Source organism: Salmo salar, chromosome ssa02 (assembly GCF_905237065.1).
Source record: "Salmo salar chromosome ssa02, Ssal_v3.1, whole genome shotgun sequence".
NCBI classification, from domain to species: Eukaryota; Metazoa; Chordata; class Actinopteri; order Salmoniformes; family Salmonidae; genus Salmo; species Salmo salar.
The window spans coordinates 91,705,637-91,733,484 of record NC_059443.1 but is presented as its reverse complement, the minus strand read 5'-3'; the positions used below and the strand labels follow the sequence as shown (position 1 = coordinate 91,733,484).

At 44.2% G+C, this 27,848-nt stretch overlaps 1 pseudogene; it reads left to right on the top strand.

Annotated features, from left to right (window-relative positions):
• LOC123723920 (zinc finger protein 721-like) overlaps positions 1-27,848 on the top strand; it is a 149,551-nt pseudogene that overhangs the window by 13,262 nt on the left and 108,441 nt on the right.

Sequence of the window (27,848 nt, the reverse complement as noted above, 5' to 3'; positions counted from 1 at the left end):
CAAAGGGGTGTACATTTGGTTTTTATATTTCATGTTTAATATTCATGTAAGATTTAGTAATCATAATTATTTATGCAACCAACTGACATTCTTTGGGTACAATTATATTGACATTGTTACGCTGCTTTTAGAATATCAGGGTTCATTCTCAGATGTGCCAAACCAAATGTACTAGAGCATGACATTGGGGACTGGGCCCCGATCCAACAACATGCCTATTGGGTGAACCCTGAAAAGAGAGAGAATCTCCACAGTGAGGTGGAAAGTTACTACGGATATTGCAGGAGTTTCCTCTTGAAATCAGACATGTCCGTGTTAAGGACAACTTGGTTTCTGATTGTCTCAAGGCTGGGCAGTCAAAAAGATGTGTTTTGTGTTTAGCCAGTGCGTTACCATGGATCACAATTTATTTTGACTGCACGTATTGGAGATTAGTTTTGTTTGGGCACGTTCCAAGGGGACAAGAGTTCTAGAAGCTAGTGGGTTTTTGGAACACGAGAGTTCTAGAAGCTAGTGAGTTTTAGGAAGACGAGAGTTCTAGAAGCTAGTGAGTTTTAGGATTCTATAGTTAGAAGAGAAAAAGGATAAAAAAATATTTCAATTGTATATTATTATTTCGAAATAAGTGTGTTTTTCTTGTTTTTAATTGTTGACAGGAGGTGAAGCATTGTAGTTGATTATCATGTGAAATGGAAGTTGTTTTCTGTTGGTGGTGAGCAAACTTGTCCAACAAAAATATAGGATATATTTGTTGTCTTAAGGGGGAAGGTGTTACAGGCTTTGGTTTTTCCATTTATGTTTGATGTTGGACTTTAGCTCGTTAGCACTGTGAGGGAAATTTCTATTAAACCTTACTAATGCTGGTGTAGTAAAATATAATTGTTTAAGCCGAGGCATTGGGCTTGAGATTGGTAAAGAACCTAACTCCTATAACATAGAAAAGTGTGTTGATAGAGGCCTGTTCTAACTGTTCTGGGTGTGTAGAATGAACCCATGATGTTCGGACTGTCAGCCAAGAATATGACAGAAACTGACTGGTTCCTCTTGATCCTCCACAGAGTAAAGGTTATATCCTGCACACCAGTAACACAGCTATTGTTCTGGAGCCTGTTTCTGGGGTAAGATTGTGGTGGAGAAATCAGAATTAGCTAAGTAACATAGATAATTAAGAAGTCTTATCTGCAGAATATGCTGATATGAACTATTGACCTCTTGCTATTAGAATGTCTCCTTTCTGACTCTGGTGTTGGCAGCTGCACTTCCTCCCTCAAATGGGCCTCAGTCACCTTGGGTCCAGAGAGGGGAGAAGTCAGGCTTATCGATCACATGTCCCTGTTGCTAGGCAGAATATCAGACATGTCTGTGGTAAGGACAACTTGGTTTCTGATTGTCTCAAGGGTGGGCAGTCAAAAAGATTTGTGTTTTGCGTTTAGTCAGTGCGTTGCCATGGATCACAATTTATTTTGACTGCATGTTTTTCCGTGTTGGAGATGAGTTTTGTTTGGACTCGTTCCAAGGGGACGAGAGTTCTAGAAGCTAGTGAGTTTTAGGAAGACGAGAGTTCTAGAAGCTAGTGAGTTTTAGGAAGACGAGAGTTCTAGAAGCTAGTGAGTTTTAGGAAGACGAGAGTTCTAGAAGCTAGTGAGTTTTAGGAAGGATTCTATGGAAAGAAAAAGGACAAAAGATACTATTGTATATTATTATTTAGAAATACGTGTTTTTTTCTTCTTTTTAATAGTTGACAGCCAGTAGACACCATGTTTATATTGGTGAAGGTGAAGCATTGTAGTTGATTATATTGGGAAATTAAGTTGTTTTCTGTTGGTGGTAGGCAAACTTGTCCTAAAGAAATGTAGGATATATTTGTTGTCTTAAGGGGGAAGGTGTTACAGGCTTTGGTTTTTCCATTTATGTTTTGAGGTTGGACTTTAGCACGTGTAGCTCGTTAGCACGTGTAGCTCGTTAGCACGTGTAGCTCGTTAGCACGTGTAGCTCGTTAGCACGTGTAGCTCGTTAGCACGTGTAGCTCGTTAGCACGTAGGACGCACTGATTGGTGTCACCTCGTTAGTCAGTATGTGTTACACCTGTGCTGGCTTGTCCATCTCGTTAGTGGGAAGGTGTTTCACCTGAGCTGGTCCAGGTTCTATTTAAGAGTGTCTGGCCCAGTGCTCCAGTTGTCTTGATACATGTGGAGAGTCAACACCTTTAGTTGCTCCACCTTTTTGGTTTGCTTCCTGTGTTTAAGTTTGGTGTGGGTTTTTCTTTTGTTTGTCTCTTCTTGGGCAGATTTAGTGGTTCTCATGGTGGGTGTCTTTTATGTCCCAGTTGTTGTTACTAGTCAACTTTCAGTGGACACTGAGAGCAAAATTGCAAGATTATGTTATAATACTTTTATTGCATCAAATGGTTGTTTTATGCAACATAATAGAGGGTTCTTAGAACTATTGTGTATGTGTGTTCTACTAAGGAAGGGCCTCTGGGAGAAAACACTGACAGGATATTTACAATGTCTTTTGGGTGATTAAACCTAAAGAGACCGCATTCCAGAGCATGAGTTAATGTTTCTGTTCTATATGGTACCAGGGAGAGATGACCCCAGGGCCAGACCCTGGTCTCTACACAAAGAGTACTGTTTTTACAGCAGATACTGTCTGCTGAGAATTATAAGGATCTTTCATACAAATCTTAACCTTGTGACCCGTTCTATACATCTGTTGTTGGTCATGCAGGTTGAAAGGGGTGTATCTTGGCTGTAAAATACCTTTGTACTTTTGTCTCGTGGCTCTCAACGAATCATCTGGGGGTGATTCGTCGACCAGCCATCATTTATCGTAGAGCACTCAATTGATTCACTTTATATGTGTACGTTGTATTGACCTGCTCCCTTATAAGTGAATAAAGATTGATTTTAAGAATAACTCTGACTTGTGTCATAAGTTTGTCTCCTCATTTGATATTAAAGAAATTAAGAACCACATTTGGCGATGGGAATGTGAATCTTGACTTGGTGACCGCTCCTGACGACCTGGGTAAATGGTGCACGAGGGATCCCTCTAACTTGGTAGACCACACTTCGGGAACGGCGCAGATGGACCCACCTTTGATCTGAGTGGATACCACATCTCGAACGTAGTTTTTAAAAAAGAATGAGGTGAGTGAAACACACAATGTGTAGTTTCTAGAAAAGCCTCGTAGGCTCTGAGTGTGTTTTCCTGTGTGAGGGGGGGACCTTGGAGTTCCTCACAGAGATCTATAGTTCCTCCTAGAGATCTATAGTTCCTCCTAGAGATCTATAGTTCCTCATAGAGATCTATAGTTCCTCCTAGAGATCTATAGTTCCTCAAAGAGATCTATAGTTCCTCGCAGAGATCTATAGTTCCTCACAGAGATCTGTAGTTCCTCACAGAGATCTGTAGTTCCTCACAGAGATCTGTAGTTCCTCACAGAGATCTGTAGTTCCTCACAGAGATCTATAGTTCCTCACAGAGATCTATAGTTCCTCCTAGAGATCTATAGTTCCTCCTAGAGATCTATAGTTCCTCCTAGAGATCTATAGTTCCTCAAGGAGATCTATAGTTCCTCACAGAGGTCTGTAGTTCCGTCTGTAGTTCCTCACAGAGGTCTGTAGTTCCTCACAGAGGTCTGTAGTTCCTCACAGAGGTCTGTAGTTCCTCACAGAGATCTATAGTTCCTCACAGAGATCTATAGTTCCTCTCAGAGATCTATAGTTCCTCTCAGAGATCTATAGAAACTTACGGGTTTGGAGCGAGTAGTCGTGCTGCACTTCGCTCCGCAGGTAATATTACATTTCACTACATTACAACGGTTTGATTTGTTTGATCTGAGCAATTTTAGCTAGCTACATAGCTGTCTTTGTATCAAAGATAGTGGTGTAGTTTAGAGAAATTATCGAGGTTAGCTAGCCAGCTATTTTCGTCCGCCGCGACGCCGTTTTCCAAACCTAGTCATCACCACAGCTAGCTAGCCTACTTTACCAATAGCAGCACTGTAGCACTGTAGAAACTAAATACATTACAACGGAACGATTTGATTAGTGTAGTGTTAGCTAGCTACATAGTTGTCTTTGCTGTCTTTGTATCAAAGATAATTGTGTAGTTTACCGCCAACTTTAGAGAAATTATCGAGGTTAGCTAGCCAGCTTGCAGCGGCGCCGTTTTCCTAACAGTCAACTCCACAGCCGCCGCTAGTTAGCCAACTTTACCAATAGCAGCACTGTAGCACTGCAGAAACTAATACATTACAACGGAACGATTTGATTAGTGTAGTGTTAGCTAGCTACATAGTTGTCTTTGCTGTCTTTGTGTAGTTTAGAGTCATTTTCGAGGTTAGCTAGCCAGCTATTTTCGTCCGCCGCGACGCTGTTTTGTAAACCTAGTCAAACGTAGTCAACACCACTGCTAGCTAGCCAACTTTACCGACTAGCAGCACTGTAGAAACTCAATACATTACAAAGGAACGTCTTGATTAGTGTTATGTTAGCTAGCTACATAGTTGCCTTTGTATCATGATAAAGGTGTAGTACAGAAACTATCGAGGTTACCTAGCTAACTACACTTTCAAACAAAGTCAACGCAGCCACTGCTAGCTACCCAACTTTACCAGCTAGCAGTACTGTATCATTTTAGTCAATAAGATTTTTGCAACGTAAGCTTAACTTTCTGAACATTCGAGACGTGTAGTCCACTTGTCATTCCAATCTCCTTTGCATTAGCGTAGCCTCTTCTGTAGCCTGTCTACTATGCGTCTGTCTATCCCTGTTCTCTCCCCTCTGCACAGACCATACAAACGCTTCACACCGCGTGGCTGCTGCCACTCTAACCAGGTGGTCCCTGCGCGCACAACCCACATGGAGTTCCAGGTCTCCGGCAGCCTCTGGAACTGCCGGTCTGCGGCCAACAAGGCAGAGTTCATCTCAGCCTATGCTACCCTCCAGTCCCTCGACTTCTTGGCGCTGACGGAAACATGGATTACCACAGATGACACTGCTACTCCTACTGCTCTCTCCTCGTCTACCCACGTGTTCTCGCATACCCTGAGAGCATCTGGCCAGCGGGGTGGTGGCACTGGAATCCTCATCTCTCCCAAGTGGACATTCTCTCTTTCTCCCCTGACCCATCTGTCTATCGCCTCATTTGAATTCCATGCTGTCACAGTTACCAGCCCTTTCAAGCTTAACATCCTTATCATTTATCGCCCTCCAGGTTCCCTTGGAGAGTTCATCAATGAGCTTGATGCCTTGATAAGTTCCTTTCCTGAGGATGGCTCACCTCTCACAGTTCTGGGTGACTTTAACCTCCCCACGTCTACCTTTGACTCATTCCTCTCTGCCTCCTTCTTTCCACTCCTCTCCTCTTTTGACCTCACCCTCTCACCTTCCCCCCCTACTCACAAGGCAGGCAATACGCTTGACCTCATCTTTACTAGATGCTGTTCTTCCACTAATCTCATTGCAACTCCCCTCCAAGTCTCCGACCACTACCTTGTATCCTTTTCCCTCTCGCTCTCATCCAACACTTCTCCCTCTGCCCCTACTTGGATGGTATTGCGCTGTTGCAACCTTCGCTCTCTCTCTCCCGCTACTCTCTCCTCTTCCATCCTATCATCTCTTCCCTCTGCTCAAACCTTCTCCAACCTATCTCCTGATTCTGCCTCCTCTCCTCCCTTTCTGCATCCTTTGACTCTCTATGTCCCCTATCCTCCAGGCCGGCTCGGTCCTCCCCTCCTGCTCCGTGGCTTGACGACTCATTGCGAGCTCACAGAACAGGGCTCCGGGCAGCCGAGCGGAAATGGAGGAAAACTCGCCTCCCTGCGGACCTGGCATCCTTTCACTCCCTCCTCTCTACATTTTCCTCTTCTGTCTCTGCTGCTAAAGCCACTTTCTACCACTCTAAATTCCAAGCATCTGCCTCCAACCCTAGGAAGCTCTTTGCCACCTTCTCCTCCCTCCTGAATCCTCCTCCCCCTCCCCCCTCCCTCTCTGCTGATGACTTCGTCAACCATTTTGAAAAGAAGGTCGACGACATCCGATCCTCGTTGCTAAGTCAAACGACACCGCTGGTCCTGCTCACACTGCCCTACCCTGTGCTTTGACCTCTTTCTCCCCTCTCTCTCCAGATGAAATCTCGCGTCTTGTGACGGCCGGCCGCCCAACAACCTGCCCGCTTGACCCTATCCCCTCCTCTCTTCTCCAGACCATTTCCGGACACCTTCTCCCTTACCTCACCTCGCTCATCAACTCATCCTTGACCGCTGGCTACGTCCCTTCCGTCTTCAAGAGAGCGAGAGTTGCACCCCTTCTGAAAAAACCTACACTCGATCCCTCCGATGTCAACAACTACAGACCAGTATCCCTTCTTTCTTTTCTCTCCAAAACTCTTGAACGTGGCGTCCTTGGCCAGCTCTCCTGCTATCTCTCTCAGAATGACCTTCTTGATCCAAATCAGTCAGGTTTCAAAACTGGTCATTCAACTGAGACTGCTCTTCTCTGTGTCACGGAGGCTCTCCGCACTGCTAAAGCTAACTCTCTCTCCTCTGCTCTCATCCTTCTAGACCTATCTGCTGCCTTTGATACTGTGAACCATCAGATCCTCCTCTCCACCCTCTCCGAGTTGGGCATCTCCGGCGCGGCCCACGCTTGGATTGCGTCCTACCTGACAGGTCGCTCCTACCAGGTGGCGTGGCGAGAATCTGTCTCCACACCACGTTCTCTCACCACTGGTGTCCCCCAGGGCTCTGTTCTAGGCCCTCTCCCATTCTCGCTATACACCAAGTCACTTGGCTCTGTCATATCCTCACATGGTCTCTCCTATCGTTGCTATGCAGACGACACACAATTAATTTTCTCCTTTCCCCCTTCTGATAACCAGGTGGCGAATCGCATCTCTGCATGTCTGGCAGACATATCAGTGTGGATGACGGATCACCACCTCAAGCTGAACCTCGGCAAGACGGAGCTGCTCTTCCTCCCGGGGAAGGACTGCCCGTTCCATGATCTCGCCATCACGGTTGACAACTCCATTGTGTCCTCCTCCTAGAGTGCTAAGAACCTTGGCGTGACCCTGGACAACACCCTGTCGTTCTCCACGAACATCAAGGCAGTGACCCGATCCTGTAGGTTCATTCTCTACAACATTCGCAGAGTACGACCCTGCCTCTCACAGGAAGCGGCGCAGGTCCTAATCCAGGCACTTGTCATCTCCCGTCTGGATTACTGCAACTCGCTGTTGGCTGGGCTCCCTGCCTGTGCCATTAAACCCCTACAACTCATCCAGAACGCCGCAGCCCGTCTGGTGTTCAACCTTCCCAAGTTCTCTCACGTCACCCCGCTCCTCCGCTCTCTCCACTGGCTTCCAGTTGAAGCTCGCATCCGCTACAGGACCATGGTGCTTGCCTACGGAGCTGTGAGGGGAACGGCACCTCCGTACCTTCAGGTTCTGATCAGGCCCTACACCCAAACAAGGGCACTGCGTTCATCCACCTCTGGCCTGCTGGCCCCCCTACCTCTGAGGAAGCACAGTTCCCGCTCAGCCCAGTCAAAACTGTTTGCTGCTCTGGCACCCCTATGGTGGAACAAGCTCCCTCACGATGCCAGGACAGCGGAGTCAATCACCACCTTCCGGAGACACCTGAAACCCCACCTCTTTAAGGAATACCTGGGATAGGACATAGTAATCCTTCTACCACCCCCCCCCCCCCAAAAAAAGATATTGATGTACTATCGTAAAGTGGTTGTTCCACTGGATATCATAAGGTGAATGCACCAATTTGTAAGTCGCTCTGGATAAGAGCGTCTGCTAAATGACTTAAATGTAAATGTAAATGTAAGCAATGTGCAGGTGAATGGCATTGGTCTACTAGATACGAAATTCAACAATCGTTTATTAAGGGATATTTTCTACAGGAAGTCTAATCCCTCTGCGATATTTTGTTGGGCTTCATCGTTTGATGTAAACTGATTTATGGTGACCAATAAAGTGAAGGAGATCTCCTTTAAGATAATCCATAGATTCTATCTGTGTAATAGTTTGATGTCTAAATACATACTTGATGTTACCAGTGAATGCAGTTTTTGTGAACTAGAAACTGAATATATTGAACACTTATTCTGTAATTGTTTATATAGTGAAGTGTTCTGGACTGATGTAAAACTATATATTGGCCTCAAATTGTATACAACCATTGAAATTTCTAAGTTTGACATATTTTTTTACTACACTGATTCCACAATTGAACGTGAGTATGTCATAAATCTCTTTATTTTATTAGGAAAAATGTTTCATACACAAATCAAAATTTATGAAGAAAAAGCCCCTTTTCTTATCTGATGTGGAAAACTATTTAGAGTCTTTAAAACGTATACAAAACAAAATGTCATTTTTTTCTCATTTCTTTGGAATCCCTCTGGCTGTTATGTTTATGTTTTGCATGTTACTGTTAATAAAAAAAAGACTAATAATAATAATAAAATTAAAAAAAACTCTCTCCTAGTATTTCTGTCCGCCATCCTTGCTGAAGAAAGTCTAACAGTCACTAGTGCAGCAGCAGCCTCCCCCGGTCCTAGTGCCGCCCGGAAAGAAGTTTAAGATGCGATGGAACGGTTGACGAAAATAAGAAATCACAGAAAAAATATATTGGCAAATATTGATTTATTTAGGGGGGGGGTAATGAATATTTTAGGCCTAGCGACGTCCCTGATTCCTACCCTTTAACTTTTTGTCAGAAAATTAAATATACATTTTACTCAACTGCGTTACCCTCTCCAGTCAACAGATGGCGGTGTGGGAATTTAAGGCGATGCTGCTAGTGTGACGTATAATCTAGTGGACGGAATGCTTCTTTCAACAGTAGCAACAGTTATTCAGCCACCTCCGTAGCTTGCTAACCAAAATAGCCGAACCAATAAAGCTCTTTAGACGCTTTAGTGTATGTTAGCAACTGTGTTTTAAAACCACTTCTGTCGTCTAGTTAGTTATCCGATTTAATTTCATATTTACGGTGTTGTTGTTATTAGTCAGTTAGCGGGCTGGTTAAGTTAGCATTAGCCTAGCTAGCTAACATCCCCGACCATGCGGTCACTGAGCTACTCTCCTGCTCAAGAAGATGATATCACAGTAAAACAAGAAGTAGAGGGTGTTACTGTGAAAGAAGAAAAAAAGATGCGTTCAGAGTGAAAGAGGAAGATGATGTTACAGTAAAAGGAGAGGAGGAAGAGAAAGAGGATGCAGTTTTTGGAGTGAAAGAGGAGGGGGAGATGACTGTTACGTCGAGAAAGGAGGAGGAAGAAGAGGAGGAAACTGGATATCTGGGCCCGGTTTCCCAAAGGCATCTTAAGGCTTGTTCTAACGGTGAACTTAGCCATAAGATGGTTTTGAGAAACCGTTCCCTGATTAACACTAGTAAGTACTGCCTTAAAAACAGAGGCACAAACTCTGCAGTTGTTGAACTGATGTGTGGTCTTAAAGCTGAAATCTGCAATTGCTACATCCATATTGTGACTTTTATTATTTATTTATAGCCATTGATTCTTGAAGAATATAACACATGCCTCATGAGCTTAGTTCAACTGTTGTACCCCATCAGAACTCCAAATAAGCTTTTTTTTACTCCAATGTTTAGAAACAATGTAAACCAACACTGTATAGCCTCAACATGGTTAAAACTATAATGTTGATATAATGGATGGCCAGTCCTTGCATCCATGTCTATGATTTTTTTTCTCCAACCCCATAATCATCTTATTACCAATACAGTGGTGGAATGACAGATTTGTTATTGTTTCAACTGCAGATTGCTGGGTTGTGTGGGTTTTTTAAACAGCAACAAAATGGCTGCCCAGAGGCTTGGTTTGGTAAACAGCTGAGGGATGGGGGAAGGAGAAATGTAACCACTCTCAAATTCATAGAGAAAGCTATTGTAGCAACCGTAACCCAACACCTAGCGACCTCTTCAAGAAGTTCAGACATCTTGGCGTAACAGTTATAAAGTGTTGGCTGGACACAGGTTTGAGTTCAGCTCACGGCAACCCCCTGAATTCACTACACTATGAATACAAAGACTGGCCATCCATGATGTCATAATGATAGTTTAACCAGGTTTCTAGGCTATATAGTATATTCTAGAATTCATCCATGATGTCATAATGATAGTTTAACCAGGTTTCTATGATATATAGTATATTCTAGAATTAATCCATGATGTCATAATGATAGTTTAACCAGGTTTCTAGGCTATATAGTATATTCTAGAATTCATCCATGAGGTCAAAATTATTGTTTTAAACAGATTTTGAGGCTATATAGTATATTATATATTCTAATATATATTTCATTACTTTCATGAATTGGTTTGAAACCTTCGTTTTAAACCCTTCTCAAAGTTGGTGCCTTGACGGATTTGTAAAAAATGGTTTGTCATAAAACACATTTATTTATTTAAATGTAACCTTTATTTAACAAGGCAAGTCAGTTAAGAACAATTTCTTATTTACAATGACTGCCTACCCCGGACGACGCTGGGCCAATTGTGCGCCGCCCTATGGAACTCCCAATCACGGCCGGTTGTGATACAGCCTGGATTTGAACCAGGGTGTCTGTAGTGACGCCTCAAGCACTGAGATGCAGTGACCGCTGCGCCACTCGGGAGCCCCAAAATCATGTTCTAGTGCTGTCCCCAACTAAAATACATCTTGGTCAACCAAGAGTCATCTGTTCTTTCTACCAATCGCTCCATGTGTTTTTATAAAAATCTATATGTAATGAAATTGTCTGATGCTTTAAGCACGTTGTTTGATTAAATAATTAAGACACACAAATGACTAGAGGGAGCCAGTCATCACTATAACCTGACTAGAGGGAGCCAGTCATCACTATAACCTGACTAGAGGGAGCCAGTCATCACTATAACCTGACTAGAGGGAGCCAGTCATCACTATAACCTGACTAGAGGGAGCCAGTCATCACTATAACCTGACTAGAGGGAGCCAGTCATCAATATAACCTGACTAGAGGGATCCAGTCATCACTATAACCTGACTAGAGGGAGCCAGTCGTCAACATAACCTGACCGGAGGGAGCCAGTCATCACTATAACCTGACTGGAGGGAGCCAGTCATCACTATAACCTGACTGGAGGGAGCCAGTCATCACTATAACCTGACTAGAGGGAGCCAGTCATCACTATAACCTGACTAGAGGGAGCCAGTCATCACTATAACCTGACTGGAGGGAGCCAGTCGTCATCATAACATGACTGGAGGGAGCCGACCAGTTCTGAAAGCCTTTAGCCGTACCCTCATCCTACTCCTCTGTCCCTGATGTAGATGTTATCCCAGGCGCTCTCATTTGTTGATTTCTGTAACCGTAAAAGCCTTGGTTTCATGCATGTTAACATCAGAAGCCTCCTCCCTCAGTTTGTTTTACTCACTGCTTTAGCACACTCCGCCAACCTTGATGTCTTTGCCGTGTCTGAATCCTGGCTTTGGAAGGTCACCAAAAATTCTGAAATTTCCATCCCCAACTACAACATTTTCCGTCAAGATAGAACTGCCAAAGGGGGAGGAGTTGCAATCTACTGCGGAGATGGCCTTAAAGTTCTATCATACTTTCCAGGTCTAAGCCCAAACAGTTCGAGCTTCTAATTTTAAAAATTAATCTCTCCAGAAATTAGTCTCTCACTGTTGCCGCCTGTTACAGACCCCCCCTCAGCTCCCAGCTGTGCCCTGGACACCATAATGTGAATTGATTGCCCCCCATCTATCTTCAGAGTTCATTCTGTTAGGTGATCTAAACTGGGATATGCTTAACACCCTGGCCGTCCAACAATCCAAGCTAGATGCCCTCAATCTCACACAAATTATCAAGGAACCCACCCACCAGGTACAATCCTAAACCCGTGAACATGGGCACCCTCATAGATATTATCCTGACCAACTGGCCCTCCAAATACACCTCTGCTGTTTTCAATCAGGATCTCAGCGATCACTGCCTCATTGCCTGCATCCGTTATGGGTCCGCGGTCAAACGACCATCCCTCATCACTGTCAAACGCTCCCTAAAACACTTCTGCAAGCAGGCATTTCTAATCGACCTGGCCTGAGTCTCCTGGAAGGATATTGACCTCATCCCGTCAGTAGAGGATGCCTGGTTGTTCTTTAATTATAATTTCCTCACCACCTTAAAAAAGCATGCCCCTTTAAAAAAATGTAAAACTAAGAACAGATATAGCCCTTGATTCACTCCAGACCTGACTGTCCTCGACCAGCACAAAAACATCCTGTGGTGTACTGCACTAACAGCTCCCCACCCCCCGAAGCTACTTCCCCAAGCCTCCCCAGCTTCTCCTTCACCCAAATCCAGATAGCTGATGTTCTGAAAGAGTTGCAAAACCTGGATCCGTACAAATCAGCTGGGCTTGACAATCTAGACCCTCTCTTTTTTTAAATTATCCGCCGCCATTGTGGAAACCCCTATTACTAGTCTGTTCAACTTCTCTTTCGTATCGTCTGAGATTCCTAAAGATTGGAACGCTTCCGCGGTCATCCCCCTCTTCAAAGGGGGTGACACTCTAGACCCAAACTGTTACAGACCTATATCCATCCTGCCCTGCCTTTCTAAAGTCTTCGAAAGTGAAGTTAACAGATCACTGACAATTTTTAATCCCACCGTACCTTCTCCGCTGTGCAATCCAGTTTCCGAGCTGGTCACGGGTGCACCTCAGCCACGCTCAACGCACTAAACGTACAGTGAGGGAAAAAAGTATTTGATCCCCTGCTGATTTTGTACGTTTGCCCACTGACAGTCTATAATTTTAATGGTACGTTTATTTGAACAGTGAGAGACAGAATAACAACAAAAAAATCTGGAAAAACGCATTATAAATTGATTTGCATTTTATTGAGGGAAATAAGTATTTGACCCCTCTGCAAAACATGACTTAGTACTTGGTGGCAAAACCCTTGTTGGCAATCAGAGGTCAGACGTTTCTTGTAGTTGGCCACCAGGTTTGCACACATCTCAAGAGGGATTTTCTCCCACTCCTCTTTGCAGATCTTCTCCAAGTCATTAAGGTTTCGAGGCTGACATTTGTCAACTCGAACCTTCAGCTCCCTCCACAGATTTTCTATGGGATTAAGGTCTGGTGACTGGCTAGGCCACTCCAGGACCTTAATGTGCTTCTTCTTGAGCCACTCCTTTGTTGCCTTGGCCGTGTGTTTTGGGTCATTGTCATGCTGGAATTCCCAGCCACGACCCATTTTCAATGCCCTGGCTGAGGGAAGGAGGTTCTCACCCAAGATTTGACGGTACATGGCCCCGTCCATCGTCCCTTTGATGCGGTGAAGTTGTCCTGTCCCCTTAGCAGAAAAACACCCCCAAAGCATAATGTTTCCACCTCCATGTTTGACAGTGGGGATGGTATTCTTGGGGTCATAGACAGCATTCCTCCTCCTCCAAACACGGCGAGTTGATGCCAAAGAGCTCCATTTTGGTCTCATCTGACCACAACACTTTCACCAGTTGTCCTCTGAATCATTCAGATGTTCACTGGCAAACTTCAGATGGGCATGTATATGTGCTTTCTTGAGCAGGGGGACCTTGCGGGCACTGCAGGATTTCAGTCCTTCACAGCGTAGTGTGTTACCAATTGTTTTCTTGGTGATTATGGTCCCAGCTTTCTTGAGATCATTGACAAGATCCTCCCGTGTAGTTCTGGGCTGATTCCTCACCGTTCTCATGATCATTGCAACTCCACGAGGTGAGATCTTGCATGGAGCCCCAGGCCGAGGGAGATTGACAGTTCTTTTGTGTTACTTCCATTTGCGAATAATTGCACCATCTGTTGTCACCTTCTCACCAAGCTGCTTGGCGATGGTCTTGTAGCCCATTCCAGCCTTGTGTAGGTCTACAATCTTGTCCCTGACATCCTTGGAGAGCTCTTTGGTCTTGGCCATGGTGGAGAGTTTGGAATCTGATTGATTGCTTCTGTGGACAGGTGTCTTTTATACAGGTAACAAGCAGAGATTAGGAGCACTCCCTTTAACCTGTTATGGATAGGGGGCAGTATTTTCACGGCCGGATACAAAACGTACCCGATTTAATCTGATTATTACTCCTGCCCAGAAACTAGAATATGCATATATTTATTAGCTTTGGATAGAAAACACTCCAAAGTTTCTAAAACTGTTTGAATGGTGTCTGTGAGTATAACAGAACTCATTTGGCAGGCCAAAACCTGAGAAGATTCCAAACAGGATGCGCCCTCTCTGACCATTTCTTGGCCTTATTGATCATCTCTATCCAAAACAGGGGATCTCTGCTGTAAAGTGACACTTCCAACGGCTCCCATAGGCTCTCAGAAGGTGGGAAAAAGCTGAATGATGTCTTTGCAGGCCCTGGCTGAAAAACATTAGCGCATTTGGATAGTGGTCAATCTGAGAACAGAGACTGGAGGCACGTGCACGAGGCGACAACATGTTTTTATTCTTTCGTCTTTGAACGAAAACACCGACTCCCGGTCGGAATATTATCGCTTTTTTACGAGAAAAATAGCATAAAAGTAGATTTTCAACAGCGGTTGACATGCTTCGAAGTACGGTAATGGAATATTTAGAATTTTTTTGTCACGAATCGCGTCGGGCGCGTAACGCTTATTTACCCTTCGGATAGTGTCTTGAACGCACGAACAAAACGCCGCCATTTGGATATAACTATGGATTATGTGGGACCAAACCAACATTTGTTATTGAAGTAGAAGTCCTGGGAGTGCATTCTGACGAAGAACAGCAAAGGTAATCAAATTTTTCTTATAGTAAATCGGAGTTTGGTGAAGGCTAAACTTGGTGGGTGTCTAAATAGCTAGCCCGTGATGGCTGGGCTATCTACTCAGAATATTGCAAAATGTGCTTTCACCGAAAAGCTATTTTAAAATCGGACATAGCGATTGCATAAAGGAGTTCTGTATCTATTATTCTTAAAATAATTATGTTTTTTGTGAACGTTTATCTTGAGTAATTTAGTAAATAGTTTTCCACATCAGATAAAAAATTTAAGAAAAGGGGCTTGTTCTTCATAAATTTTGATTTGTGTATGAAACATTTTCCTAATAAAATAAAGAGATTTATGACATACTCACGTTCAATTGTGGAATCAGTGTAGTAAAAAAATATGTCAAACATAGAAATTTCAATGGTTGTATGCAATTTGAGGCCAAGATATAGTTTTACATCAGTCCAGAACACTTCACTATATAAACAATTACAGAATAAGTGTTCAATAGATTCCGTTTCTAGTTCACAAAAACTGCATTCACTGGTAACATCAAGTATGTATTTAGACATCAAACTATTACACAGATAGAATCTATGGATTATCTTAAAGGAGATCTCCTTCACTTTATTGGTCACCATAAATTTGTGTGGAGTGAGCCAAGCACGGCGCCAGTTTACATCAAACGATGAAGCCCAACAAAATATCGCAGAGGGATTAGACTTCCTGTAGAAAATATACCTTAATAAACGATTGTTGAATTTCGTATCTAGTAGACCAATGCCATTCACCTGCACATTGCTTACATTTACATTTACATTTAAGTCATTTAAGTCATTTAGCAGACGCGAGAGCGACTTACAAATTGGTGCATTCACCTTATGATATCCAGTGGAACAACCACTTTACCATAGTACATCAATATCTTTTTTTGGGGGGGGGGGGTTAGAAGGATTACTATGTCCTATCCCAGGTATTCCTTAAAGAGGTGGGGTTTCAGGTGTCTCCGGAAGGTGGTGATTGACTCCGCTGTCCTGGCGTCGTGAGGGAGCTTGTTCCACCATAGGGGTGCCAGAGCAGCAAACAGTTTTGACTGGGCTGAGCGGGAACTGTGCTTCCTCAGAGGTAGGGGGGCCAGCAGGCCAGAGGTGGATGAACGCAGTGCCCTTGTTTGGGTGTAGGGCCTGATCAGAGCCTGAAGGTACGGAGGTGCCGTTCCCCTCACAGCTCCGTAGGCAAGCACCATGGTCTTGTAGCGGATGCAAGCTTCAACTGGAAGCCAGTGGAGAGAGCGGAGGAGCGGGGTGACGTGAGAGAACTTGGGAAGGTTGAACACCAGACGGGCTGTGGCGTTCTGGATGAGTTGTAGGGGTTTAATGGCACAGACAGGGAGCCCAGCCAACAGCGAGTTGCAGTAATCCAGACGGGAGATGACAAGTGCCTGGATTAGGACCTGCGCCGCTTCCTGTGAGAGGCAGGGTCGTACTCTGCGAATGTTGTAGAGAATGAACCTACAGGATCGGGTCACTGCCTTGATGTTCATGGAGAACGACAGAGTGTTGTCCAGGGTCACGCCAAGGTTCTTAGCACTCTAGGAGGAGGACACAATGGAGTTGTCAACCGTGATGGCGAGATCATGGAACGGGCAGTCCTTCCCCGGGACGAAGAGCAGCTCCGTCTTGCCGAGGTTCAGCTTGAGGTGGTGATCCGTCATCCACACCGATATGTCTGCCAGACATGCAGAGATGCGATTCGCCACCTGGTTATCAGAAGGGGGAAAGGAGAAAATTAATTGTGTGTCGTCTGCATAGCAATGATAGGAGAGACCATGTGAGGATATGACAGAGGCAAGTGACTTGGTGTATAGCGAGAATAGGAGAGGGCCTAGAACAGAGCCCTGGGGGACACCAGTGGTGAGAGAACGTGGTGTGGAGACAGATTCTCTCCACGCCACCTGGTAGGAGCGACCTGTCAGGTAGGACGCAATCCAAGCGTGGGCCGCGCCGGAGATGCCCAACTCGGAGAGGGTGGAGAGGAGGATCTGATGGTTCACACTATCAAAGGCAGCAGATAGGTCTAGAAGGATGAGAGCAGAGGAGAGAGAGTTAGCTTTAGCAGTGCGGAGAGCCTCCGTGACACAGAGAAGAGCAGTCTCAGTTGAATGACCAGTTTTGAAACCTGACTGATTTGGATCAAGAAGGTCATTCTGAGAGAGATAGCAGGAGAGCTGGCCAAGGACGGCACGTTCAAGAGTTTTGGAGAGAAAAGAAAGAAGGGATACTGGTCTGTAGTTGTTGACATCGGAGGGATCGAGTGTAGGTTTTTTCAGAAGGGGTGCAACTCTCGCTCTCTTGAAGACGGAAGGGACGTAGCCAGCGGTCAAGGATGAGTTGATGAGCGAGGTGAGGTAAGGGAGAAGGTCTCCGGAAATGGTCTGGAGAAGAGAGGAGGGGATAGGGTCAAGCGGGCAGGTTGTTGGGCGGCCGGCCGTCACAAGACGTGAGATTTCATCTGGAGAGAGAGGGGAGAAAGATGTCAAAGCACAGGGTAGGGCAGTGTGAGCAGGACCTGCGGTGTCGTTTGACTTAGCAAACGAGGATCGGATGTCGTCGACCTTCTTTTCAAAATGGTTGACGAAGTCATCCGCAGAGAGAGAGGGGGGGGGGAGGAGGATTCAGGAGGGAGGAGAAGGTGGCAAAGAGCTTCCTAGGGTTGGAGGCAGATGCTTGGAATTTAGAGTGGTAGAAAGTGGCTTTAGCAGCAGAGACAGAAGAGGAAAATGTAGAGAGGAGGGAGTGAAAGGATGCCAGGTCCGCAGGGAGGCGAGTTTTCCTCCATTTCCGCTCGGCTGCCCGGAGCCCTGTTCTGTGAGCTCGCAATGAGTCGTCAAGCCACGGAGCAGGAGGGGAGGACCGAGCCGGCCTGGAGGATAGGGGACATAGAGAGTCAAAGGATGCAGAAAGGGAGGAGAGGAGGGTTGAGGAGACAGAATCAGGAGATAGGTTGGAGAAGGTTTGAGCAGAGGGAAGAGATGATAGGATGGAAGAGGAGAGAGTAGCGGGAGAGAGAGAGCGAAGGTTGCGACAGTGCAATACCATCCGAGTAGGGGCAGAGTGAGAAGTGTTGGATGAGAGCGAGAGGGAAAAGGATACAAGGTAGTGGTCGGAGACTTGGAGGGGAGTTGCAATGAGATTAGTGGAAGAACAGCATCTAGTAAAGATGAGGTCAAGCGTATTGCCTGCCTTGTGAGTAGGGGGGGAAGGTGAGAGGGTGAGGTCAAAAGAGGAGAGGAGTGGAAAGAAGGAGGCAGAGAGGAATGAGTCAAAGGTAGACGTGGGGAGGTTAAAGTCACCCAGAACTGTGAGAGGTGAGCCATCCTCAGGAAAGGAACTTATCAAGGCGTCAAGCTCATTGATGAACTCTCCAAGGGAACCTGGAGGGCGATAAATGATAAGGATGTTAAGCTTGAAAGGGCTGGTAACTGTGACAGCATGGAATTCAAATGAGGCGATAGACAGATGGGTCAGGGGAGAAAGAGAGAATGTCCACTTGGGAGAGATGAGGATTCCAGTGCCACCACCCCGCTGGCCAGATGCTCTCAGGGTATGCGAGAACACGTGGGTAGACGAGGAGAGAGCAGTAGGAGTAGCAGTGTCATCTGTGGTTATCCATGTTTCCGTCAGCGCCAAGAAGTCGAGGGACTGGAGGGTAGCATAGGCTGAGATGAACTCTGCCTTGTTGGCCGCAGACCGGCAGTTCCAGAGGCTGCCGGAGACCTGGAACTCCATGCAGGTTGTGTGCGCAGGGACCACCAGGTTAGAGTGGCAGCACCCACGCGGTGTGAAGCGTTTGTATGGTCTGTGCAGAGGGGAGAGAACAGGGATAGACAGACGCATAGTAGACAGGCTACAGAAGAGGCTACGCTAATGCAAAGGAGATTGGAATGACAAGTGGACTACACGTCTCGAATGTTCAGAAAGTTAAGCTTACGTTGCAAAAATCTTATTGACTAAAATGATACAGTACTGCTAGCTGGTAAAGTTGGGTAGCTAGCAGTGGCTGCGTTGACTTTGTTTGAAAGTATAGTTGGCTAGGTAACCTCAATAGTTTATCTGTACTACACTTTTATCATGATACAAAGGCAACTATGTAGCTAGCTAACATAACACTAATCAAGACGTTCCTTTGTAATGTATTGAGTTTCTACAGTGCTGCTAGTCGGTAAAGTTGGCTAGCTAGCAGTGGTGTTGACTAAGTTTGACTAGGTTTACAAAACAGCGTCGCGGCGGACGAAAATAGCTGGCTAGCTAACCTCGAAAATTACTCTAAACTACACAAGGACAGCAAAGACAACTATTTAGCTAGCTAACACTACACTAATCAAATCGTTCCGTTGTAATGTATTAGTTTCTGCAGTGCTACAGTGCTGCTATTGGTAAAGTTGGCTAACTAGCGGCGGCTGTGGAGTTGACTGTTAGGAAAACGGCGCCGCTGCAAGCTGGCTAGCTAACCTCGATAATTTCTCTAAAGTTGGCGGTAAACTACACAATTATCTTTGATACAAAGACAGCAAAGACAACTATGTAGCTAGCTAACACTACACTAATTAGTTTCTACAGTGCTACAGTGCTGCTATTGGTAAAGTAGGCTAGCTAGCAGTGGCTGTGGTGATGACTAGGTTTGGAAAACGGCATCGCGGCGAACGAAAATAGCTGGCTAGCTAACCTTGATAATTTCTCTAAACTACACCACTATCTTTGATACAAAGACAGCAAAGACAGCTATGTAGCTAGCTAAAATTTCTCAGATCAAACAAATCAAATGGTTGTAATGTAGTGAAATGTAATATTACCTGCGGAGCGAAGTGCAGCACGACTACTCGCTCCAAACCCGGAAGTTTCTATAGATCTCTGAGAGGAACTATAGACCTCTAGGAGGAACTATAGATCTCTAGGAGGAACTATAGATCTCTAGGAGGAACTATAGATCTGTTGTAGGAACTATAGATCTCTAGGAGGAACTATAGATCTCTAGGACGAACTATAGATCTCTAGGAGGAACTATAGATCTCTAGGAGGAACTATAGATCTCTGTGAGGAACTATACATCTCTAGGAGGAACTATACATCTCTAGGAGGAACTATAGATCTCTGTGAGGAACTATAGATCTCTAGGAGGAACTATAGATCTCTAGAAGGAACTATAGATCTCTAGGAGGAACTATAGATCTCTGTGAGGAACTACAGACCTCTAGGAGGAACTACAGATCTCTGTGAGGAACTATAGATCTCTGTGAGGAACTATAGATCTCTGTGAGGAACTATGGATCTCTGTGAGGAACTATAGATCTCTGTGAGGAACTATAGATCTCTAGGAGGAACTATAGATCTCTAGGAGGAACTATAGATCTCTGTGAGGAACTATAGATATCTGAGAGGAACTATAGATCTCTAGGAGGAACTATAGATCTCTGTGAGGAACTACAGATCTCTGTGAGGAACGACAGACCTCTGTGAGGAACTATAGACCTCTAGGAGGAACTACAGATATTTGTGAGGAACTACAGACCTCTGTGAGGAACTATAGATCTCTGTGAGGAACTTTAGATCTCTGTGAGGAACTTTAGATCTCTGTGAGGAACTTTAGATCTCTGTGAGGAACTATAGATCTCTGTGAGGAACTATAGATCTCTAGGAGGAACTATAGATCTCTGTGAGGAACTATAGATCTCTGAGAGGAACTATAGATCTCTAGGAGGAACTATAGATCTCTGTGAGGAACTACAGATCTCTGTGAGGAACGACAGACCTCTGTGAGGAACTATAGACCTCTAGGAGGAACTACAGATCTTTGTGAGGAACTACAGACCTCTGTGAGGAACTATAGATCTCTGTGAGGAACTTTAGATCTCTGTGAGGAACTTTAGATCTCTGTGAGGAACTTTAGATCTCTGTGAGGAACTATAGATCTCTGTGAGGAACTATAGATCTCTAGGAGGAACTATAGATCTCTAGGAGGAACTATAGATCTCTAGGAGGAACTATAGATCTCTAGGATCTCTAGGAGGAACTATAGATCTCTAGGAGGAACTATAGATCTCTGTGAGGAACTATAGATCTCTAGGAGGAACTACAGATCTCTGTGAGGAACTACAGATCTCTAGGAGGAACTACAGATCTCTGTGAGGAACTACAGATCTCTGTGAGGAACTATAGACCTCTAGGAGGAACTATAGACCTCTAGGAGGAACTATAGACCTCTAGGAGGAACTATAGACCTCTAGGAGGAACTATAGATCTCTAGGAGGAACTATAGATCTCTTGTAGGAACTATAGATCTCTAGGAGGAACTATAGATCTCTAGGAGGAACTATAGATCTCTGTGAGGAACTAAAGATCTCTAGGAGGAACTATAGATCTCTGTGAGGAACTATACATCTCTAGGAGGAACTATAGATCTCTGAGGAACTATAGATCTCTGTGAGGAACTGTCGATCTCTAGGAGGAACTATAGATCTCTAGGAGGAACTATAGATCTCTAGGAGGAACTATAGATCTCTAGGAGGAACTATAGATCTCTGTGAGGAACTATACATCTCTAGGAGGAACTACAGATCTCTAGGAGGAACTATAGATGTCTGTGAGGAACTATAGATCTCTAGGAGGAACTATACATCTCTAGGAGGAACTACAGATCTCTAGGAGGAACTATAGATGTCTGTGAGGAACTATAGATCTCTAGGAGGAACTATAGATCTCTGTGAGGAACTATACATCTCTAGGAGGAACTACAGATCTCTAGGAGGAACTATAGATGTCTGTGAGGAACTATAGATCTCTAGGAGGAACTATAGATCTCTGTGAGGAACTACAGACCTCTAGGAGGAACTACAGATCTCTGTGACGAACTATAGATCTCTGTGAGGAACTATAGATCTCTGTGAGGAACTATAGATCTCTAGGAGGAACTATAGATCTCTGTGAGGAACTACAGATCTCTGTGAGGAACTACAGACCTCTGTGAGGAACTATAGACCTCTAGGAGGAACTACAGATCTCTGTGAGGAACTACAGACCTCTGTGAGGAACTATAGATCTCTGTGAGGAACTATAGATCTCTGTGAGGAACTTTAGATCTCTGTGAGGAACTTTAGATCTCTGTGAGGAACTATAGACCTCTCTGAGGAACTATAGATCTCCAGGAGGAACTATAGATCTCTAGGAGGAACTATAGATCTCTAGGAGGAACTATAGATCTCTAGGAGGAACTATAGATAACCGTGAGAAACTATAGATCTCTAGGACGAACTACAGATCTCTGTGAGGAACTATAGATCTCTAGGAGGAACTACAGATCTCTGTGAGGAACTATAGACCTCTAGGAGGAACTATAGACCTCTAGGAGGAACTATAGACCTCTAGGAGGAACTATAGACCTCTAGGAGGAACTATAGACCTCTAGGAGGAACTATAGATCTCTGTGAGGAACTATAGATCTCTGTGAGGAACTACAGACCTCTAGGAGGAACTACAGACCTCTGTGAGGAACTATAGATCTCTAGGAGGAACTACAGATCTCTGTGAGGAACTACAGACCTCTAGGAGGAACTACAGATCTCTGTGACGAACTATAGATCTCTGTGAGGAACTATAGATCTCTGTGAGGAACTATAGATCTCTAGGAGGAACTATAGATCTCTGTGAGGAACTACAGATCTCTGTGAGGAACTACAGACCTCTGTGAGGAACTATAGACCTCTAGGAGGAACTACAGATCTCTGTGAGGAACTACAGACCTCTGTGAGGAACTATAGATCTTTGTGAGGAGAGATCTATAGTTCCTCCTAGAGATCTATAGTTCCTCCTAGAGATCTATAGATCCTACCAGAGATCTATAGTTCCTCCTAGAGATCTATACTTCCTCCTAGAGGTCTATAGTTCCTCCTAGAGGTCTATAGTTCCTCCTAGAGGTCTATAGTTCCTCGTAGAGGTCTATAGTTCCTCCTAGAGGTCTATAGTTCCTCCTAGAGGTCTATAGAGGTCTATAGTTCCTCCTAGAGGTCTATAGTTCCTCCTAGAGGTCTATAGTTCCTCCTAGAGGTCTATAGTTCCTCCTAGAGGTCTGTAGTTCCTCACAGATATCTATAGTTCCTCCTAGAGATCTATAGTTCCTCCTAGAGATCTATAGTTCCTCCTAGAGATCTATAGTTCCTCACAGAGATCTATAGTTCCTCCTAGAGATCTATAGTTCCTCCTAGAGATCTATAGTTCCTCCTAGAGATCTATAGTTCCTCACAGAGATCTATAGATCCTCACAGAGATCTGTAGTTCCTCCTAGAGGTCTATAGTTCCTCACAGAGGTCTGTAGTTCCTCACAGAGATATGTAGTTCCTCACAGAGATCTATAGTTCCTTCTAGAGGTCTATAGTTCCTCCTAGAGATCTATAGTTCCTCACAGAGATCTATAGTTCCTCTTAGAGATCTATAGTTCCTCCTAGAGATCCTAGAGATCTATAGTTCCTCCTAGAGATCTATAGTTCCTCCTAGAGATCTATAGTTCCTCCTAGAGATCTATAGTTCCTCACAGAGATCTATAGTTCCTCACAGAGATCTAAAGTTCCTCACAGAGGTCTGTAGTTCCTCACAGAGATCTGTAGGAGGAACTATAGATCTCTGCGAGGAACTATAGATCTCTAGGAGGAACGATAGATCTCTGTGAGGAACTATACATCTCTAGGAGGAACTATAGATCTCTGTGAGGAACTATAGATCTCTAGGAGGAACTATAGACCTCTAGAAGGAACTATAGATCTCTGTGAGGAACTACAGATCTCTGTGAGGAACTACAGACCTCTGTGAGGAACTATAGACCTCTGTGAGGAACTATAGACCTCTAGGAGGAACTACAGATCTCTGTGAGGAACTACAGACCTCTGTGAGGAACTATAGATCTCTGTGAGGAACTTTAGATCTCTGTGAGGAACTTTAGATCTCTGTGAGGAACTATAGATCTCTGTGAGGAACTATAGATCTCTAGGAGGAACTATAGATCTCTAGAAGGAACTATAGATCTCTAGGAGGAACTATAGATCTCTAGGATCTCTAGGAGGAACTATAGACCTCTAGGAGGAACTATAGATCTCCGTGAGGAACTATAGATCTCTAGGAGGAACTACAGATCTCTGTGAGGAACTACAGATCTCTGTGAGGAACTATAGATCTCTGTGAGGAACTATAGACCTCTAGGAGGAACTATAGACCTCTAGGAGGAACTATAGACCTCTAGGAGGAACTATAGACCTCTAGGAGGAACTATAGACCTCTAGGAGGAACTATAGACCTCTATAGACCTCTAGGAGGAACTATAGACCTCTAGGAGGAACTATAGACCTCTAGGAGGAAGTATAGATCTCTAGGAAGAACTATAGATCTCTTGTAGGATCTATAGATCTCTAGGAGGAACTATAGATCTCTAGGAGGAACTATAGATCTCTGTGAGGAACTATAGATCTCTGTGAGGAACTATAGATCTCTGTGCGGAACTATACATCTCTAGGAGGAACTATAGATCTCTGTGAGGAACTATAGATCTCTAGGAGGAACTACAGATCTCTGTGAGGAACTATAGATCTCTGTGAGGAACTATAGACCTCTAGGAGGAACTATAGACCTCTAGGAGGAACTATAGACCTCTAGGAGGAACTATAGACCTCTAGGAGGAACTATAGACCTCTAGGAAGAACTATAGACCTCTAGGAAGAACTATAGACCTCTAGGAGGAACTATAGACCTCTAGGAGGAACTATAGACCTCTAGGAGGAACTATAGACCTCTAGGAGGAACTATAGACCTCTAGGAGGAACTATAGACCTCTAGGAGGAACTATATACCTCTAGGAGGAACTATAGATCTCTAGGAGGAACTATAGATCTCTAGGAGGAACTATAGATCTCTGTGAGGAACGATAGATCTCTAGGAGGAACGATAGATCTCTAGGAGGAACTATACATCTCTAGGAGGAACTATAGATCTCTGTGAGGAACTATAGATCTCTAGGAGGAACTATAGACCTCTAGAAGGAACTATAGATCTCTGTGAGGAACTACAGATCTCTGTGAGGAACTACAGACCTCTGTGAGGAACTATAGACCTCTAGGAGGAACTACAGATCTCTGTGAGGAACTACAGACCTCTGTGAGGAACTGTAGATCTCTGTGAGGAACTTTAGATCTCTGTGAGGAACTTTAGATCTCTGTGAGGAACTACAGATCTCTGTGAGGAACTATAGATCTCTAGGAGGAACTATAGATCTCTAGGAGGAACTATAGATCTCTAGGATCTCTAGGAGGAACTATAGATCTCTAGGAGGAACTATAGATCTCCGTGAGGAACTATAGATCTCTAGGAGGAACTACAGATCTCTGTGAGGAACTATAGATCTCTAGGAGGAACTACAGATCTCTGTGAGGAACTATAGATCTCTGTGAGGAACTATAGACCTCTAGGAGGAACTATAGACCTCTAGGAGGAACTATAGACCTCTAGGAGGAACTATAGACCTCTAGGAGGAACTATAGATCTCTAGGAGGAACTATAGATCTCTAGGAGGAACTATAGATCTCTAGGAGGAACTATAGATCTCTAGGAGGAACTATACATCTCTAGGAGGAACTATAGATCTCTGTGAGGAACTATAGATCTCTAGGAGGAACTATAGATCTCTAGGAGGAACTATAGATCTCTAGGAGGAACTATAGATATCTGTTAGGAACTACAGACCTCTAGGAGGAACTACAGATCTCTGTGAGGAACTATAGATCTCTGTGAGGAACTTTAGATCTCTGTGAGGAACTATAGATCTCTGTGAGGAACTATAGACCTCTAGGAGGAACTATAGACCTCTAGGAGGAACTATAGATCTCTAGGAGGAACTATAGATCTCTAGGAGGAACTATAGATCTCTAGGAGGAACTATAGATCTCTAGGAGGAACTATAGATCTCTAGGAGGAACTATAGATCTCTAGGAGGAACTATAAATATCTGTGAGGAACTACAGACCTCTAGGAGGAACTACAGATCTCTGTGAGGTACTATAGATCTCTGTGAGGAACTATAGATCTCTGTGAGGAACTATAGATCTCTGTGAGGAACTATAGATCTCTAGGAGGAACTATAGATCTCTGTGAGGAACTATAGATCTCTAGGAGGAACTATAGATCTCTAGGAGGAACTATAGATCTCTGTGAGGAACTATAGATCTCTGAGAGGAACTATAGATCTCTAGGAGGAACTATAGATCTCTAGGAGGAACTATAGATCTCTAGGAGGAACTATAGATCTCTGTGAGGAACTATAGATCTCTAGGAGGAACTATAGATCTCTGTGAGGAACTACAGACCTCTGTGAGGAACTATAGATCTCTGTGAGGAACTTTAGATCTCTGTGAGGAACTTTAGATCTCTGTGAGGAACTATAGATCTCTGTGAGGAACTATAGACCTCTAGGAGGAACTATAGACCTCTAGGAGGAACTATAGACCTCTAGGAGGAACTATAGACCTCTAGGAGGAACTATATACCTCTAGGAGGAACTAAAGATCTCTGTGAGGAACTATACATCTCTAGGAGGAACTATAGATCTCTGTGAGGAACTATAGATCTCTAAGAGGAACTATAGACCTCTAGGAGGAACTATAGATCTCTGTGAGGAACTACAGATCTCTGTGAGGAACTACAGACCTCTGTGAGGAACTATAGATCTCTGTGAGGAACTTTAGATCTCTGTGAGGAACTTTAGATCTCTGTGAGGAACTTTAGATCTCTGTGAGGAACTTTAGATCTCTGTGAGGAACTATAGATCTCTGTGAGGAACTATAGATCTCTAGGAGGAACTATAGATCTCTGTGAGGAACTATAGATCTCTAGGAGGAACTATAGACCTCTAGAAGGAACTATAGATCTCTGTGAGGAACTACAGATCTCTGTGAGGAACTACAGACCTCTGTGAGGAACTATAGATCTCTGTGAGGAACTTTAGATCTCTGTGAGGAACTTTAGATCTCTGTGAGGAACTATAGATCTCTAGGAGGAACTATAGATCTCTAGGAGGAACTATAGATCTCTAGGATCTCTAGGAGGAACTATAGATCTCTAGTAGGAACTATAGATCTCCGTGAGGAACTATAGATCTCCGTGAGGAACTATAGATCTCTAGGAGGAACTACAGATCTCTGTGAGGAACTATAGATCTCTGTGAGGAACTATAGACCTCTAGGAGGAACTATAGACCTCTAGGAGGAACTATAGACCTCTAGGAGGAACTATAGACCTCTAGGAGGAACTATAGACCTCTAGGAGGAAGTATAGATCTCTAGGAAGAACTACAGATCTCTGTGAGGAACTATAGATCTTTGTGAGGAACTATAGATCTCTGTGAGGAACTATAGATCTCTAGGAGGAACTATAGATCTCTGTGAGGAACTACAGACCTCTGAGAGGAACTATAGATCTCTAGGAGGAACTATAGATCTCTAGGAGGAACTATAGATCTCTAGGAGGAACTATAGATCTCTGTGAGGAACTATAGATCTCTAGGAGGAACTATAGATCTCTGTGAGGAACTATAGATCTCTGTGAGGAACTACAGACCTCTGTGAGGAACTACAGATCTCTGTGAGGAACTATAGACCTCTTGGAGGAACTATAGACCTCTTGGAGGAACTATAGACCTCTAGGAGGAACTATAGACCTCTAGGAGGAACTATAGACCTCTAGGAGGAACTATAGACCTCTAGGAGGAACTATAGACCTCTAGGAGGAACTATAGACCTCTAGGAGGAACTATATACCTCTAGGAGGAACTATATACATCTAGGAGGAACTATAGATCTCTAGGAGGAACTATAGATCTCTTGTAGGAACTATAGATCTCTAGGAGGAACTATAGATCTCTAGGAGGAACTATAGATCTCTGTGAGGAACTATAGATCTCTAGGAGGAACGATAGATCTCTGTGAGGAACTATACATCTCTAGGAGGAACTATAGATCTCTGTGAGGAACTATAGAT